Consider the following 18,124-nt stretch of genomic DNA (forward strand, 5'->3'; position numbering starts at 1 on the left):
GGGGCTCTTCTGCAGTTGCAGAACATCTGAAGAGCATGTACAGAAAAGTTCATATAGCAAATAAACAAGTGTAATTTTTTTACTTAATACAGGCTAAGAAGCAGCTCTAAACACAACCCTTCATTAGTGTCTGAACTGTTGGTCCTTTCTGTTTTGACCTGAAACATCAGATAATATTTAGGTTCCTGAAGAATTCTTTTTTTACGGGAAAGGAAAATATTAATAAGATATATTGGGTCAATCCATTTTATTATGACGAGTACAAGATCCTATTTCTTGAGACTCAAAAACCAGGATGCAGTTTAGGATGCAGTTTAGGTGCTCACTGCTTCCCTCCCCCATGTGCTCGGTCCTTTTCCCAAGACTCTGTCCTTTAGCTCCTTCCCATGGCCACGAGAGTAACTTGTTTGCAGGCTTTTTCTTTATTACTTGCATTGGCAATTCCACCCGACACAACATAATAACCCTTGTGTTTGCTGTTGAGCTACCTGGATAGGTTCTTCACAGTGCTGCCAGTACTGAATGGTGGGCTCCAATGTCTTCTCCTGTTGTTGCACAAAGGCACTTTTTCCATTGACCTGGGCCAGGTCTGTGAGCATCTGTAAATTGAAGCCTACTTGATGGAAGTGAATAATATGTTCTAGTGTAAAAATATCTCCTTCTAGGAGACCCCATGCAATAGGGAATATCGATTCTTTGACCCTCATTGTGAGAGCAATGACTTTCAAAGGATTGTGAGGAGTGAACATCACTTCCCAATTGCCTAAAGGATGTGGAGTTTTGTGGCTGAAATATATGATGAGAAACTAGCAGGTCTGGGATCTATTCTACACCAAATGTGGCTTTATGAGGGCTGGGATTTTTCAACAGCACTCAGCACTGCTCCAGTTCTTCTATGAATGAAACTGCCTCTCATCATAACAAAGAGACAACCCTATGTGCTTCTGCTTACCATCTTTAAAATGGATCAGACTCTTCTGACCTGCTCCACAAACATGTTGTGTCTGTACTGCCCAGCCACTGTACAAATCAGCACCTTTGAAAAGCCTAGGTAGGAACAAGACCTGCAGCAGTGCCCAGGGCTGGGCAGCTGTCAGGAGATCTCTTGGGACCAAATTTCAGTGATTTGGAGATGGTGGAGCCAACGGCAGCTAGGAATGGCCAGGCACTTCCCAGCAGAAGGCCCATGATAACACAGTTGAGCAGTGTTAGAGGCAGGCAGTGGGAATTTCCCCCACCCAAAGGAGGCCCTCCAGCTCACAGGCTCTAGGGGTGTTTTTTCCACCAATCCTATGATTGGGAATACCTATGGTCTGTCACCTGGGATCTCACATACCAGGGAGCTTTCTGCTTTCAGGGGCTGGATACTGTCCCAAGAAAAATCAGGGCTCCCAAAGCTGAGGTCGTCCCAGTCATTAGTTATGTTGCCAGTGCAAACTTTTCAGAGACCTGTGAGAGGTTTACACTCTCAGGCCACCTGAAACAGGTCCTAGTCCCTTGAGTGATCCGGTAGCCCATGGGAGGTGAAGCTGAGCTCAGTTCTATGGGCAGATTTTGATTTTTCAAGGTACTCACTGCTGTTTGCCATTAGCAAATGGATTGGGTCTGCTGCTGCAAAACATTTTTGTGTACTGTTAAATAGCTGCATCATCCTGCCCCGGAGCTGAGCACATTTCAGCGAGAGACCAGAGTTCCGTCCAGCACCAGTCCCAGTCCCTCAGTCTGTGCATGCACTGGTCCCTGCCAGATTGCACTGAGAGTACAAAGGAGAAGGAAGAAACTGCCTCCTCAACTGGTATTTGTTTAGTTTATGAAGCCTCTTTTGCAGAGTTTCCTTTCCCAGTTGGCCAGTGTTGCCATGCTGTCCCAGTACTGTTCTGCTGTGGAGCCCAGGGGAGAGTGGAGCAAGAGGGAGTGAGCCGGGTGTCTCTTTAAGAAGGGGCTGGCACTGAATGGGAACATTGGCAGTGCAAGACTGCAGTACCCATGTCAAGGAGTTCCTGTGCTGGAAGCTCACGGCCTAGCCAGGGATGCAGCTTTGCTGGCCCGTGCTGGAAAGCTCTGAGTGTTACCAGGGGCAGGGGGAATTTGCCCTCCTCTGTAGCTGTCATGGATGTAAAAGCTGAGGGAGCCTCCCCTTCAGGTCTTGCAGTGGGTCCCTGTGCTTGGGACCACGGATTGTACCCCTGCACCCCACAGCAACTTCTGGCATGGCCACAGTGACCGCTGCAGATGCCAGCATGTCCAGCAGCTTTCTAGAGGAGAAATGCAGCTGGATCATGGGAAGTGATGGTTGCTGCTGTGCAGCCCGAGCCTGTGCAACTAGCACACACATGTGAGGCTGCTGATGCACAAGTGTCTTTATTCCTCAATTCTCTTTTGGTCACTGGCTTAAGCAATGCAAAAGATGGTTTCCCACCATATTTCCAGGGTGCTTTTATTGAATGGTGTTTTGCTTCGGGCTTCCACAGATCGTTGCTCATCTTCTGTCTGGCCTTTGTCTCCAGGCAATGCTGTGAGCTCCTGGAGACAGGGACATCTCCAGTGAGGTGCAGTGCCTTCACACAGCCCTTGTTCAGGGCATGGTGCTCGTATAAATGATCAGCATCATGTAGACTCTGGTGGGCTTTGAATTTTAACCTTGTTTGCTGTGGGGAGGGGCCTGCCGGACTTCGTAGAGTAATGATCTGCCTCTGATGGTCAGTCCCTAAGGGAAGAACAAAGGCAGATCTTTCTGATTTGAGGGGGAAAGGCCAGTGCTATTTATTTTACATCTCTGAGGAAGTAAACAGGGGGGCAGAGCCCAGGACAATTAAAATATTGACTGAACATGGATGACATCTCAGAGATGGGACTTTTTTATTTTAAAGCCTGCAGACAGGGAAACAAGCTGACATCGTGTAAGATTTTAGAAATACAGCTGAGAAGGGGCCTCCTGCATGGTGAATCCAGTACAAACCAAGAAAGAGCTGCCCAGTCTGGTCTCATGTCCGCTCAGGACTGCTGGCTTCCCTGCCAGAGGCTTGTGATGTGCCCCGCAGCAAGCCGCTCAAGTAGAAATGAACAGTCTGTTTCTCTCTTCTGAGGCTGCCCTGATGCACAGCCCAAGATCTCTGCGCCACCTTGTCACTATACGAAGGGGATACAAAGGGTCTGAAGTGAGGGGGCTAACAAGCATGGAGTGCATGCTGAATCCCATCCTGTCTTCCCTTGGGTTAAATACTGCTGCTGACCTGGTCTGCAGCCATTGAAAGTACCAAGAGATGCGCTGTGGGTTTTAGCGTTAGGCTGTATCCCTAGAGTGGGGCTACCACTGCTTATGAGGCAAGGGATGTGGGGGTGGAGGGCTCTGAGGCATGGAGACCATCGCAGCGACCTTGGGGACAGCATGAGCATTACTGCAGGCTTTGGGGCTGCATGTCTCTCCTCCTGCCCAAGGAACGCAGGGCACAGAGCCTGCCAGACTGCTGTCTGCGGGGAGAGGAGCGTGAGGGGGTATGGGGATGATGATTCCTGCTGCTGGCAGTGCTCTCAGTCCTGGGAGAGATCCCAGTGCTGGAGCCCAAGGAACACCATCTCCCAGCCCCATGCCTGTGGGGAGAGATGCAGCTCCCGCTAGCTGTCTCCCGTGGGTGGGAGGGCTGCACTGGCTGCCCAGGAGGTAGTCCACCTTGGGGAAAGATGCTGTACAGGGAGGAGAAGCTCCAGCACAGGAGCTGACAGGGTGAAGCTGCTGGCAGGCAGCTGTCTACAGGGTGGCTGCAGCACTGCAGCATCAATTAACCTTTGGGGAACTTCTGCCAGTGCCACTCAGGCGTAGCAGCGGCTCTGCCATAGCTGAGCGATGGGGCGCAAGCCTGCCGTGGCGCCGCATGGGAGGCTGCAGCGCGACTACAAAAGCCCGACAAGGAGCCAGCCACCTGAGCCGAAGTGCCTCTGTTTTGCTCACCAGCCTGCGCTAAGTGCTTTTATCTCCTCTCCTTATGTTTACGAGGGTGGCTTTCTCCTTCGCGTGGTGGCAGTGCCGCTGAATGCTAATGGAGAGCGAGTGGCGGCTGCCCTCCGCAGTCCTTGGCAGGCAATTTCCTCAGCGCCAGACCCCCGACTCTGCTGGCTTTTGCTGGCTCTGCAGGGAGAGCGTGACCACCGTCCTGCAGCTCTGCCTGTACCCCCTGCCAGCACCGTTCCTGCCCCGGCACCCATCGAGTTCTGTGGGGCAGCACCGAAATAGCTATTCTCCCCCAGCCAGAGGGACTCTCGGAGGTCTGAGTTCTTGCTCAGGCCTGTGGCCATGCAGCACAGATGCCTCCACATCACAGCCTTGCCTGAGCCATCAGGGAGGCCATGCTGGTGGAGCTGGGGCTCTCAGCATGTTATGTTTGCCCCCAGGTAGCGGTGAGATGATGGTTCCTGCAGCTCCCTCCCATGAGCGCTGTGCTTTGTGTATACTTGAGACACTTCTGGCCATCTGGGAACACCCCTCTGGTCTAGGACATTACTGAGCAAAATGGTTTGAGAGGGGAAGAGAGAGAAAATAACCACAAGGTTTTCAAAAGAGCAGCAGTACCAGAGAGGTGTCCTTAGAGGGAGGAGTCTGGTTGGGCTTGTCCATAAATCATGTGTGCTCCTGCACACGGACTCTCTTTGGCCACTCAGCTCTGCTTTTCAGGGAGCAAGAAACTGCTTGGCCAAAGCTCTCTGAGGCAGTCAGGCATCAAACTCCTGGAAACATGGGCTAAAAACATGCCCCACATCCTGGTGGGGTCCTTCGTCCCAGCCTGACACGGTGACTCTGCTGTCAGTGCCTGGGGAGCAAGGGGACAGCCAGGGCTAGCCCAGGCACCTCTGGCACATGCTGCTGTCTCTTCAGATGCTGTGGTAGGGATGCAACATGCTTCCCACGGCTGCCCCCAGCCATGCAAGCAGCAGCAGGAACCTCCTTCTTTCAGCCTAAAAGAGACTGACTCCTTCAGGACCAGGGAGACCATAAGAAATCAGGGCTTTGTGGTAGGGATGCGGGATCCCCTGGATCCCATATTAATTTTCCCAAGGGCAGCCACCCTGTGAGTTATCCGTTCAGCCTGGGCAACGTTGCTGACACTCTCCCTCGGCTGCTCCCAGCCCCTTCCTCCACTGCCTGTTTCCCTGCATGCAGCTCTGCTGGGACAGCTTTCCATATACGCTCCAAGGGAGCCATTTCCACGCTGCAGGGGAGCTGCAGGCAGCAGAGCCAAAAGGCTGCAGCAGCACCCAGCTTGCTTCAAGTGCCCAGCCTGGAGACGCTTTCACAGCCCTTGCCTGCACCCAGGTCCTGCTAGGTGCCTGCCTGCCTGCATTCTTTCATGGAAAGGGCTATAGTGGCCGCTTTTCCTATGATCTCACCCTGGCCAGCACTGTGAGTCATTGGAAACCTGGTCCCTCTGGGCCTGAGCCAGAGCTGGCTGAACCAATGGAAAGACCACCAAGGCCTTTGGGACCAGCCTGAGCTCTGGTGTTGCAGGGGGAAGGTTGCATCCCTCACAGTGGGGGACAGCATGTCCCCCTGCTGCCCCGTGAGGGAAGAAGCAGGGCTGGGGTCAGATTTGTGGGAAGCACCAGGGGTGCTGCCAGAGCAGCTCTGCCTCTCCTGCATCCCTGAGCCGCCAGCAGTGATGATGCTGCATCCTTGGCAAGAAGCTTGAATCCCATGGCACTGAGGTGGAGATCCAGCCCAGGCCCCAACATGTGCTGTCCTTGGCGTCCCCTCTTTTGCCAGATGGTGATTTATCAGCTCCTGTGGAGGGGAAGCTGAGGAGATGCGGGGCGGCTCTGTGGCTCTGAGGAGCCACGAAAATGCCACAAGGTTGTTTCCAGTAAGGACAGCTCATTTCTTCCAGAGCAGCTGAAGACACGAGCTGAAAATATCTCTGCCCACCCTTTGTAACCGGCAGCCATGGCAAGGCTTCCCCAAGGTGGGGCTGGGATTTTGCTATCATGTAATTACTCACGCTATGCAGATGTTTTCTGTGTGCCTGGTAATAAGCAGCTGAAAAGACAGCTCATTTACTGACAGTTACAAGGAAAAAGCAAAGCTGTCTTTCTGTACGGCTCCACTCCTGGAGACTTGCCCCTCCCCCCTTGTGAGTTAGGTGGTGCTGGTTATTCTAGAGACTCCCACATACCCTGTTACATCCTTGCCCCAGCCCTCCAAGGAATATCTGCTGCCTGAGAGTCCTGGTGCTTGTATTGCAGTGGGTGTCTGCCTGCAAGGAGATATCTGCCAGACTGGCAACTACCCGTGAAACCTCACTTTGCCACCAGTGAAAATACTACAGGGAGGTTCCAGCCTCTGCCTTGAAGGACATCATTACTTTGATGATGTACAGTGACATTTCTGATTCCATACAAGTAACCTAGGCAAAGCTACTCACATCATTATCTGGACTGGGATAATGCAAATGAGGCAAATAGGATCTGGGACCTTTAGTGCTCAGGGCCTTACCTGAAATATGGCAGATACTAGATGGCACATGGTCTTTGTCACCACGGTGGGACACAGATTCAGCACTGACTGCTTGCAAAGAGTATAAACTACTGAAGTGCGTATTTACTTGGAGACATGATGTTTATGGGGTAAGACTGTGCTCTGCAAGGATCTTCTGTTAATGGTACCAGGATCTAATGAAGAGCTAGATTTCTTTCCCAAAGTGTTCCTGGCAGCCTGATCTGTTCTTCGTCTTAGCCCTCCCATGGAAGAACATACTTTGAAGTCTACAGAAGATATGTCACCCTTAGATGGCGTTTGTTTGGATGGCTGTGGCTCCACCAGAGAGGCTAACAGATGTCCCCCAGCCCAAACAGTCTTTTCCTACTAACTTTTAAGCCATGCCCCCAGTGGTATTGTGGTTTCCTTCTCACCTTCCTCACCCATCACTTTAATTTCTAGTTCTGCCCTAGGTAAGGTGATCAGTTTTATACCCCCAGAAAAAAGAATGGGGGAGCCTTGAGCTCTGCACTCCATAACTGGAATTTGACCTTAACTATCACAGTCATCATCTCTAGGGAAAACCAACTGGTTTCCACCAGGTTTCAGGTCCAACTGAAGGCAGGAGGGGAAGGGGAAGAACAGGGAGAGGCAGAAATAGCGTAGCCTCAAATACAAGAGAGCAGCCTGATGTGTATTCTTCTGTTCTCTTCCTGTAAGACATCTGCGTTTGGCTGTACTTGGCCACATCAAGTGTTTGTCTCCCAGCTCCTGTTTTCATTAAAATGCCAAGCAGTGGGTTCACTGAAGCCTAGATCTAGTTATGGTTGTTCCTCCATGTCTGTATTCTAAGAAATGGATAAAGTTCCCTGGTCCATAACTAGTCTTAACATCTACTCCCTTAGTGGTGGGAACTACATCATTTTTCCTCCATAGTGAAGAGTGCTGAAACACCCCAAAATCTCTCTCCACATCCTGGTCCTTCAGTCAGAGTGCTCTAACAACATTATGGGGGTCTGGTTGCTGATAACATAGACTCTGGTACAGCAATGGACCAAACCCATATGTTGACTGATTTAAGTGCCTTTAAAATGATGCAGTATAGCATCATGATTATATCATACTGCTGTCACATATGTTGGTTTTGGTCTGAGCAGAAACTGAATTTCCAGACAGGAGTATATCTTTTAAATTAGCTAAATGCTTGTCATAAGAAGTTTATTAATGCTGAATACAAGCAATAATTGCTTCAGCTTCTTATGAACTTAATAAAATTTTGTGTATGTGTGGCTTCACTTATCATCTCAGGCTGCTTTTTAATCTGTATCCCACAACTACACATCAGCTGGTCCTTCAGCCACCTCTCAGGGGTAACTGCATATTTGCAGTATATCCCAGAAATTCATGGTGTCAAAGATACCATGGCTTTGGAAGTTTGCAGATGGTTCTTATGCTGGACACTATAGCTGCATTTAGTGACATTTTGCCACAATGGACTGACAGATGGAAAGTTGCCTTTTAAACCTGGAACAGCTTCTTAAAGCTCTGGCAAGTGATGTTTTAAGAACCTCCTTTTCTTAGTCCGCAGACTGTCATAGTTCTTCCATCTGTCTTTATCCTCCCAGTTCTAGTTATCTAATACTTGTATTTCAGTGATGCTTGCTAGCAAATGGTAATAGGTAGGGCCGCTTCGTGAGCATACATTCTATTGCATGAGCAGGTGGATGTTCCTGTCCATGAGCAACAGGGCTGATCCAGCCACAGTGGCCATTGTGGTGTTACAGGAAAAATCCTAGAGGTATATTTTTAGCCTTTGAAGGATTTCCATCAATGGCTCATTAGGTTTATTGAGGCAGCCGTGATGTTGTCAAACACACTCTGCATGCCTACTCTGTTTTGCAAAGAACAAAACTATGTCACAACCAGTTAATGCATGGACCAGTGGCTTTTTCGTGACCAATGAACATCAGCTTGGCCTTTTCCATGCCAAGTGTGATAGGGGGTCCTAAGTTTTCTAGTTTATAACCGCTGAAGTGTCAAGATGTACTACACTGCTAGCCTGGGTCCAAACACTAACACAGCAGATGTCCTGGGCCTGTAGCTGTCATTTCTGTACTGAAGTGTCCTACTGTCTGGTTTGCCACATTACGGGGCACAATCCTTGAGATGTTGTGAAGTGGTGATGCAACACATTTTGACCAGTTTTAGCTATGACTCTGTTTTGCTTGGCTCTTTAAAATTCTCCCTTATAAAACTCACCAGATATGGAAAGAACCCTTTTTACTCTTGTTTTGACAGTGGAGTGGATGCCAGTTTGGGGGAAACACTGTAAGTACCCTTGAGTCCTTTCTGTGATCCCTTGTGTTAGTGTTTTCTGGCGGTGCTTTCAAGAGTATCTATCTGATTGATAAGCACTCAACACAGTAGTGAGTCCTGACACGTTTTAAGTGTTTACAGGTGTGGGAGATGATATAATCTTGTCTGATCATTTTTGAATGTCAGTTTATGGGCTGGACATAGTTTCTTGATAACCATGACTCCATCAAGGTCCACCATATCAGTGAGTCACAACTCAGCCAAGTATTCACTTCATTTCCAAGACACTTTAAAAGATTATTGTCACAACTTCATCTATTTATTATTTCTAGGAGGGGATGGAGGATAACATTGGGTTTGGTGGCAAAAGACCCCTTATATGTCACTTTCTAGATTCTAACGGATAATTAAAGAGAATAAAGCCATTTGGTTTTATAGAAAGGTTACTCAGGTCTTTTGCAAGTGATTTTTTGGGGTATCGGATGTGAAATGGCTTCTTAGAAAATTGTCCCAATTGACAGTTTACTCCATTTCATGTGTCTTTTAGTCACAAAATCACTGTTATGTTTCTGGCTAACTCTTCCAATTGTCATTAGAATTTTGTCTGCTGTGGAGAGTGACCTGTAAATCCACTGATCTCTGTGTTCTTCAATAATATTATCTGTGGTCAACAGTAGATCCTATGCTCCAGAAAGACACACCAGAAAGTCAGCACACAGACCCTATTCGGGGCCATCTGACTAAGTATCCATCTCTGCTGTAAGCTCATTACCTTCATCTCTCTCTACAGCCAATGGATGTAGACGTCCTCTGTAGGGAGCAGTGAAGGTAGAGGAGTAGGGGGGATTGAAAGATCCCTAGCTATTCATCAGTTTTTGTGCTCTCCCTCACCTAAATGTCTGTTAGGCATGTCCTGCAGATATGTAGACCCTTGTTTTTTGTCTTCCAACGGACTAGCAATGCCCCAAAGCCCATCTCCTGACTCCAAGCAGCAGCCACGGGCAGGAGAAGAGATCAAAATATCATCTTCCTGCCCAGCTTGCATGGCCCCAGCAGTATCTCCAGTTCTGTGGCATGCCCTGCATGCAATCTGGCTGCAGGCATGCTGCTGGTCAGTGGCTCCCCCAGGCAGATGGAGGCTGTGCTGATGGTTGAGGTGCTGGGAGCACATTCTGTGGGGACTGCAGGCATGCTCTGGGTGGTACAGGGACCTGGTTCTGAGAGCCTAATTTTGTGCCCACTGACTTCTCCATTACCCCAGCTCCCTGGTGCTGAGTTGTTGGATTTTCTCCCGATGGTGACTAGCTTCAGAAAGAGCAGAATCTGCCCTCGGTGTCTGTATTTGAAACCTGATCAGAAGTTCTCAGTTACCAACAGTCCCCTCCCCTCCCCATACTCTTCAGTGCACTCCAGAGCATTGTAATGGCTTAAGATGATGAATACTATGCAGACAACACACCCAGCTGTCCAAGCAGACAGTCAGTGGAGAAATGAAGATATGCCTGCCTAAGTAAAAGTTTGATTAATTGCATTAATTAGGCCCTAAGGTATGGTTCATAAAATAAGAGTACAACTGGTGTATTGGATTGGGGAATTGACTATGTGACAGGGAACAAACAGTGGCGTGAAAAGGAACTCTTCTCTGTCTGGAATGGCATGATAAATTATCAATTAAATAATGGAGAGTGACAAAGCTGCAGTCTGTAATAGGCGACCTCCCAGCCATGGTTGCGGCCAGCCCGGGTGGGTGACTCGGCAAGGTCTGGCAATTTCTCCAGTGTGGCCATACAAGCTTGTTTTCCCATGGTCCCACCAGCACAGCACTGGGCTCATGATCCTATCTGCACTGCAGGGCATTGCACCCTCGTGGGGTGAGTGTGGACTGCTGCAGTCCAGGGGCCACTGGGCTCCTATGGGGACCCTACTAGAGCACTGCACATTCATGTGGCTGCTGCTCTCTTCCTGCTGTGGCAGCAGGACCACCTTCCACTGGGCAAAGTGGTGAAGAAGTATTAATTCATCCCAAAGGCACTGGTTTTGCCTTTCCTGTGGGCCACACCCTCTCTTCTCAGTGTGTCTCCATCCTTTGGCATCACCATATTTGCTCACCATGGTGCTTCCCCAGTGGGAGAGCCATGGGGTAGCTCAAGCACAAGGCCCAGCAGCATTTCCGCTCCCAGATCCTGGGATTTTTTTTCCAGGCCTTTGTGTGGTCACAGCTGTAACCTCCTCATCCTCTCTCTTGCTGCTCTGAATGATGGGTACCTTACTGCTCTTCCCTCCCATCTTGCTGGCAATTCCATGGGGACTTGCCTGCTGCCCAGACAGGGGCTTGTCTTCACCATTATAGGTAGAGGTGAGTGGATGGTCTGTTTGTGGTGTGCTCCGCAGCATCCACTTCTCATTTACCACCTGAGTGATTAAAGAGTTGCCAGTACTCCAGTCTGGACTTGCTTTCACTGATCTGTCAAACGCGGCTTTCTCTCCTGTCTCAGGCGACTGCTGATGTGTGTGTGCCGCAGACACAGCTGTGCAGGAGAAGGCTCTCCAGATTCCTCGTTACCGGTTGTTATTAATGATTGTGCATTTCCGTAAAGCCAATAGCAGACTGGGACAGATGTATCCTCTGCCCCAGAAAGCGTCTGAGAGATACTGCCTCCCCAGTTGCACTGGTTCACAGTTTCTTCTAGAAGAAGGTTCCTTCAGGATTGTTTCCATCAGCTCTCACTTTCCACAGCATTTTCTTACATTCTGCATGATTTTCTCTTCCAAGATTTGTTCCATTATTATTTTTAGTATCACATAAAGGCATCGTCCGAGATCTAGGCTGCACTCTGACAGCACAATACCTATATGTAATGAGCTAGCAGGCTTATTGCCACTGCAGTTGGCACGTATGATATGGGGAACCTCAGGGGAACTTCAGCACTGGCAGCACCAGCACAGGAGGTGGTGTGGGCTGAATGGGGAATGTACCTTGGGGCATGGTCACTGTAAACAGAGGAGGGATGAAAGGCAGGGTGAGAGTGGATACCTAGCAGGGAAATGATCACACAGTTCCACCTTGATGAATGGCTGACTCCAGAAGAAGAACAGCTGGTCATTACTTGTGTTGCCTTCATAGTGGGTGTCCAGACAATAAAAGACATTACCTGAACATTTCTCATGTTGCATCCTCTCAGCAGAGTGGGATGCTGAGAAAGTGATAGCTCTCTGGTGCTTGCTGTCTTGTTCATTCTCAAACCACCATCAGGAACATCTCCTCTCACCTCCTGTCTATCAAACTTCTCAGTCATCCATCTTGTATGTTCAGAGAGGACCCATTCAGACAGACCAACACTGACCCAAGTTATTATCCAGAAACAAGGGTAGTCCAGAGCTTACTGAAATGGACACAGTTTGTTTCTCCCTCTCTTCCTTCCCTCCCTCCTCCACAGCCTGGCCTTTTCTGCTTTGCCTGAGCTCCTATGCTTCATTGCTCTAGATGGAGCACGGACAGCGGCTTGGGACAGGGCAATCAATCCCATGCATTAGCATTTACTTCGTGCATGCTTAAGAAGGATAGATTCTTCCTAAAACAAAAGAAAGAAACAATTCCTGGTCCAGTAGTGCTTATGGTTGCCATGCTGTAATGAGTGAAGTTCAGAAACAGGAGGAAAGCTAGAGGAAGACAAGAACTATAGGGATAGGATCTCATTCACTTGGGATCCAGGCACATCTCTGGCTGATGTAAACATATCTCCATCAGTTATTTTAATGACTGAGCAGTACCAGGAACCTCACAGTATTTATGCTTCCCTGTTCTTTCTTTAACACACTCTACCTTTCTATATGATTTCTGGAATTACAAGTTGTGGACTATTCACCCCTTTGTCTTCAGCTTCCTCCAAGTCCTTTGTGTGCCATTCTCCCAAGCTAAGCAGGGCTGTTATTTCTGGACAACTGTCTCCTATCACTGCTGGTGACACCATCAGTGTCTTGTCTCTGTCTGTCATGATTTCAGCAGGTTGATCTTTGTTCCCTGACAGATCGGTTACTAGCGGGGATATTTGCACAGCAGTGTCCCTATCCTTTTCAATATCAGTGAGTTTCTGGCATGTGAACTTGGGGAAGAGTAGAGGGTGGCTGCTCCATGAATTTCCCTCCGCATCTAGATGCTTTGATTGCAATAGCTATAGCACAGGCTGTAGATGGGATACTGCTTTCACAAAGTATGGATCCATTAGAAATTAATACACTAGTAGATTATCTTTCCACTTTGCTTTGAAAAAAACCCACTCATTCTGCAATTGTAAAGCCACAGTTTCTGTTAGAGAGGCAATACACACTCTTGGGGAGATTGTTGTCCTCATCTCACCAGACTTCTTGCATAACAAGACACAAAATCTCATCCCGACTTTCTTACATGATGCTCAGTAAACTTGCAGTTGAGCTAAAGCATGGCTTTTTGAAAGATGCCCAGCCTAGAAGTTTTGGATGAGTCTATTTCCAATCGCAGACAATCTGGTAGAGCATCCCTCTATTCAGCAAATGAACTAAGCTTTTAGCTTGCTCTTAGAAACATGGAAATCTACTGGCAACCGGCATGCTACAGCAAGCAAATCTATAGTTGATTCATCTGTCTCTGCTCCTGCTTTGGGTCCCCCTAGTGAGACAACCGGCTGGAAATTTGATTGGTGTCATCACAAAAAGTAGTTATGTTTAACAAAAAGCTGTGAGAGCCCAGCTGCGCTTGGCTGCAGCTAGTACATGTTGCCTTTCTGTGCTCCCCTAGACCAGTGGCCTCACTCTTCTTGGGGTCCTACAAGCAGGCCTTCCCATCTGTGCCTGTTGTCCAAGCATCCAGTGCACTAGGACTTCCTACAGGGTCCTATGACACCTGCTGCTGGTATCACTGCATGTGACTGCCCTCCAGAAACTTGTTGTCAGCTGAAGCCCTTTGGGGTAGTGCTCCTGATAGTTACAACACTTGCTGCTGCAGGACAACCAGCAGCTGTCATGTGGCTGCAGTTCATGTATCCTGAAAACAGCGTAGGCTTCCACAGGTCTGCACAGGTTGGTGGGAACACTGCAGTGATTGCACCGTACTGGGCATTGTACCGCTTGTCTTGCACATCTTTTTCTTCACCTCTCCTGTTTGCACCTTTCAGACATGACTTGATAACAGCCAGGGAGCCTCCTTCACCCTCCTCAAACCTCACCTGGGACAACTGCATAGGGTTGCCACCTTAACCAAGCAATCACATACATCTACCCTTGTTCTGGCCTCTGAAAGGACGGCCCCCCCCCCCCCCCCCCCCCCCCCGCCATGCCTCCACAGAGCTCGTGACAGGTGACAGGTGTGAACTTCGGGGTCTGGCAGATGAGGCACATGTCCTAGCCTTATCAATCCCTCACTGCTGATATCAGACCCAGAGGGCGTTCCTGTGCCAGGGCACTTTTTGGGTGGCAGACCAGATGAAAAGAACCATGATCAAATGCAGCAATCCCCACCTCCCTCGACTCATATACGTGGCAGCTGGTGGATTCGTTGTGAAATGCCATCCACTGTCCTGTTTATTCCAGATGAAAGTCTCCTGCCCAGGGACTCTTTCCCCAGGCAGAATACTTCATTTGTGTAAGTAAGTACTTCAGAAGGAGAGGCAAGCAGCACTGAGACTAAACCCTGCTCTCTCATCATTGCTGAGGAGTCCAGCTAAAGCTGCTATAGCACCCCTGCTTTACTTTCCAGGAGAAAAAGAGATCCTTCCCATGGCAGGGACACAGCTCTGCCAATGTTTCCTTCTCATACCTAGCACTGGCAGTAATTTCAGCTGTGGCAAGATTCATCAAAAAGTTAATCATCTGACCCTCATCTACATGAGATAATTTTTCAGTGAGCAGAATTTGCCAGTAGCCTCAGCTGGCATCACGCAGACCAACATGAGCAAATCACATCCTGTTCCAGGTCTGGCTTTCCAAATCCCAAGCAGGGAAAGAGAGCAGCGGGCGTCAGAGCCTGAGGAAGACCTAGATTCAATTCTGCGCTTGGTGTTCGGCCATACGGCTGCCTCAGGTAGCTCTTCAGCGAAAATCTGACAGTCCCCAAAACTTCACGAACACTTCTGGCCCTGAGCGGCTGGCGTCTTGCAAAACCTTCTGATCTGACAAGTTTGCCAACATCCTGAATGGTGAACATCTCATGGGGTAGGCGGTTCTTGGGAGGCTTCCATGCATCTTCTGTCGTCTCTGAAAACCTGTCTGAAAAAAATCGGTCTCCTTCTGGCTTTGCATTCATCCCAGCACCAAACCTATGGAGGGAGGTTCAGTTGGAAAGGTCCCATCTCTGCAGGGGTTTCGAGCCAACCTTCTGATTTGATGTGAACAGTATGTACGAATGCCACTGAATGACATGTTTCCATGATAAAGAGTGTGGTGATGAAATTCTTCTGTGTGCCAAGGATGGAAACAAAAAAGTTGGTGGGCAGCTGCAACACATCACAAGAGCTGGAAAACAAAACCCTTTCTGATTCCCAGAGCAGTTCTCAAGGTACTTGGAAACCTCAGATTTCTGCCCCCTGCACTCCCTAGGTACACATAAAAGCAGACAGGCACTGTCACTGTATTAAAGCTGAACAAATACTCCACACAGAAGATGTTCATATCAGGAGATATTGTTTGAGTGACAAAGGCTGATATAAATCATTCTCTGGAGTTTTTCCTCTTTGCTTGGCTTCTTCCCATTGATCCATAGGAAATCGATGGGACTTTGCATGTGAAAATCCATAACCCAAAAGTCCATGTATTGATGACTTTGAGCAAGTCATGTTCTCACGTAACACACCATTTGCTTTTGTTTTTCGTTAGCATTGTTCTTCTGTGGGGAGGAGTGTAAAGAAGGCCCAGGGTGATTTTTGAAGTGGAGACAACAGAGCTGATCTGTGTCCTCATGTCAAAGCAGCTCCCAGGCCCATCCCAGAGAAATGCATACCATTCACATGTTGCCTGTCCCTGATGCTATTGGGAGCTACAATAGCTCAATAGCTCTCAGGCTCTTAGGAACAGAGAACAGTTAGATAAACACATGATATTGATGCAAATGATATCTTCATGGACAGCTGGAACGTGGTGTGTACCTGGGGGTTCAAGAGTCTAGCAGAGACCTGAGGAGCTCGCCCTGTCTGTTCTGTCTCTGGTCATCACCCCATAGCTCCCCATCTCTAAAAGAGGGATGACAGCACTCACTGTGGTCTCAGCATGTAAGGATGCTTTTTCAGCCTGAAGGCCCATTGTGGTGAGTTGACCCTGGCCAGCAGCTAAGCACCCAGACAGCTGCTTGCTTGCTCCCTCCCCCCAGCAGGATGGGGGAGAGAATAGGAAGAGCAAAAGTGAGAAAACTCATGGGTCAAGGTAAAGACAGTTTAAGAAGTGAAACGAAGCTGTGCGCTAGCAAAGGGAAATAAGGAATTCATTCACTCCTTCCCATTGGCAGGCAGATGTCCAGCTGCTTCCTGGAGAGCAGGGCCTGGGTACACGTGATGGTCACTTGGAAAGACAAACACCATAACCACGAACATCCTTGCTTCATCCTCCTTCCCCTGAGCTTTTATTGCTGACATCATACAGTATGGAATATCCCTTTGGTCAATTGGGGTCAGCTGTCCTGGTTCTGTCCCCTCCCAACCTCTTTCCCACCCCATGCCTGGGGGCAGAATGGGACACAGAGAAATCCTCAACACAATGTAAACACTGCTCAGAAATAGCCAGAACACCAGTGTGTTATCAACACTTTTAGTCACAAATCCAAAACACAGCACCATAGGGGCTGCTGTGAGGAAAATTTAACTTCATCCCAGCCAGACCCAGTACACCCACAAAGATTTAGTTCACAAAGCAGCACTGTGCCTGGGGCATCACTTTCTGTCTGCCATGGACAAAATCTTCGCAGGGCTCTAAAGATTCCACATACAGAAATAGGTCCATCAAGACCATCTTCCCCTGAAAATCTTCTATTGATCCAAAGGGACAGACAGCCTGAGGCTGGAGGGAAGAGCTAGTGGCTAGGGCATGCTACCCTTCAATTTAGGACACCAGGAGAACTCCATTTCTCTTTGATGTCCTGAAGAATGGTTGAGTCATTTACCTTCCCTGTGCCTCATTTTCCTGGTGCCCAGAGCAGAAGCTAGCAGTGCTTGTGTTCCAGGGGTTGGTGGTGATGCAAGGATGTCAGGGAGGGAGATGGACTGTGTAAAATCACTTGGTGCTGGCTCTGTTGCATAGATATTGTGTCATTTCTCCTCTGCCCTTGTTTATCTTTGAGCTGCCTCTTCCATAAGATGTAACCTCCACCTGGATATGGACCGATTTGGTTTAAGACTTGCGGAAGTTTCCCTGCAGATCTGTGCCACAAGATGTGATGTGAACCTGCACAACATATGGTTCAGATCTCCTTATTTCATATAAAATGGGACTTATCTCCATAATCCTGAACTAAACAGAAAGAGATACAAGCAGAGCCAAGAGGGAGCATCACTGCCACTCTCCTGCCAGCTTTCTGGGTCGGCATTGACTTACACACATCTCTGCACAAGCGTTCAGCAATCAGCCAGTCTCACCCACCAAAACTCATTTCCAAGCATCCAGATGGGGACTGAGTCAGGTTTTAACTGAACAACTTCTGGGTGGTGTACTGGGTAGCCCTAGGCAGACCTTGTCTTGCACTACAGCTCCTATGCTCGGTTATACTGGCATGCAGGTCTGCACCAAGCAGGGTTCTTCTCAGCTTCAGGGTCCTGAAAGATCGCTGGAGTGAGTAACCAGTGGCACTATTGACCTTGTGTTGGCAGGGGTGGGCAACAAGTCCTCTCCCTGTGTCTGGCCAGCAGCCTGGAATACAGCTTTGGATCATGAACTCGCCCATAAGGGCTTCTCAGTGTGGGCAATGTGCATGTGCCCAGGCAGGCAAGAGGGACTTTTCTGTCCTGTACTCTCTGGCTAGCTGTAACTCTGTTTGAGCCTCAGCCTTTCTGAGTCTGAACCATGCTTTCGTACTCTTCTTTTATCCGTTACTCAGCTGTAGTTATTCAGCCTTTTTTTCCTTCTTGAGTTTCAGATCAGTGAAGAGTTCAGGATTCAGCTGCTTTGGTTATTTGCTGTGTTTTCTTGCCTTACTTGTACCTGTATACTTGTACCTGATCATTTCTGTAAGGAACTGTCAGCAGCCCTCGTCTCTGTCCCCCTTAATCCGCTGGGAGCTCACCTTCTGGCTCTCTGAGGTCATAGGATATGTCTCTCAAGCCCATTGTCTTTCTCTTGCCACTCTCCTGCCACTCTCCTGCCACTTCAGAGGTGTGAACTCTCACAGCT

Source organism: Platalea leucorodia, assembly GCF_965183815.1.
Source record: "Platalea leucorodia genome assembly, chromosome: 11".
Taxonomy (NCBI): Eukaryota; Metazoa; Chordata; class Aves; order Pelecaniformes; family Threskiornithidae; genus Platalea; species Platalea leucorodia.